The sequence below is a fragment of the Coffea eugenioides genome, unplaced genomic scaffold (genome assembly GCF_003713205.1).
Source record: "Coffea eugenioides isolate CCC68of unplaced genomic scaffold, Ceug_1.0 ScVebR1_1757;HRSCAF=2668, whole genome shotgun sequence".
NCBI classification, from domain to species: Eukaryota; Viridiplantae; Streptophyta; class Magnoliopsida; order Gentianales; family Rubiaceae; genus Coffea; species Coffea eugenioides.
The window spans coordinates 13,339-15,104 of NW_020862182.1; positions in this window are offsets into that span (position 1 = coordinate 13,339).

Below are 1,766 nucleotides of genomic sequence, written 5' to 3' on the forward strand. Positions count from 1 at the left end.
TTACGATTTAGGGTCTCCCCGTACCCGTCTTGCTTGCATCCCTCTAGGGTTCATGCATTTCATTTATTCACTATCACTTTGCACTCTCACTTCATATACTATTACTTTTTCCACATGTTCACTTCACATGACTCTTATCTTACACATTCTCACTCTACCACTAGCACTTTACATACTACCACTGAGCACACATGCACTTCACACTATCACTTTACATACCTCACCTTGCACCCCCATTTGCACACTCCCACTTACACACTATTATTTTTATTATTACTTTTTTCACTTCACACAAGCTCATGTTTTCACATTGCATACATTCATTCCATTCATTTTTTCGTCATTAGCTTTACTCGTGACCTCTTGGAGGGCTTATCCTTGGCTATCACAACTCATGTGATTTAGTCCGATCGAGCCTCTAAGAGATATTGGTCCCTTTCGATTCCTCATTAGGTTTATGTTATTCTTGATTTTGATGATCACAAAGCACTTTGAAATGTTTATCTAATTCTCTTCAAATATAAGTGTTTTGCTTTTTAGAGAATCAGGTACAAAGGTGTCAAGGAAAGAAAATCAACCAAAAGAAGAAGCAAAAACAGGGCACTCATGTCGGACCTCCGAAAGGAATCTATAGGACGTCCTAAAGGATGAAGAACATCAAGAAGGAAAATCTGTAGGACGCTCGTAAGGAAGCATCGGACGTCCGGAAGGATCAGACGCACTTCTCGGACGCACATCGATCGTGTCGGACGTCCTAAAAATTTCGCAGAGCTTTGATAACTCTCTGATGACGTTCAGACGCAGAAGCTGTCGGACGATAAAATCCCATCGGACGTCCGAACAACAACTTGACTGATTTTCGGACGATGGGATCGGACGATGACTAAGCTGACGGACGTCCGACAGCCCCAATGGCTAGCTGACTCTTCATCTGCCTTCTATCCGTTGGAAGCATTAATGAAGCCCATTTTTTGTTCCCTTTAAATACAAACGATTCTGAATCAGACAACGACTTTTGCACACTTTGTTTACAAGATCTCAAGGGATATTTTAGCTAGAAAATAGTCTCCTAAGCAAGATTTGTTCTCCTAGTTGTGTGAAGTTCTTGTAAGCACTTCTCTTGTGTTTGAAATTTTCAATAGTGTAGCTGTGTTGAGCGTTATTTGAGTGATAGTAAAACTTCCTAACTTGACTAAGAGAGGCTTGGGGCAAGGAGGAGGTGATCCCTCCATTGTACATTGAGTTGATTATTGTTCATCAAAGAGAAGGTGCTCATCTTTGTGATTGGTCTTCAAGTTTGAGGAAAGCTTGGTAGACAATCGGTTTGATACTCTATCTTATTCTTTTTGTTTAATAAAATTCTCATTGCTTATATATATCCTTATTTCTGATCAACATTGTTCTCTTCTTTAAAATTACTTGATTGATATCTACTAGAAAAGAAGGTAAATTTTTATTAAGTAAATAGTGCATAAACTCAATTAAGTTTTTAATCAACCTAATTCACCCCCCCCGTCTTAGGTTGTCTTTGGGCCTTACAATTGGTATCAGAGTTTGGTCTCCTAGAGATTAAGCTCAAGCGGTTTGGAGTAAAGATGACAACTAATCATGCCATGTTTGTTGAGGGGCAATCTGTCACTAGGCCTCCCATGTTTAATGGTTCTAATTATGTTAGTTGGAAAGAAAGAATGATTATCTTTTTGCAATCCATTGATATTGAGTTATGGTTTATTGTGAATGAAGGACCGCATGATGCTAACATTCTT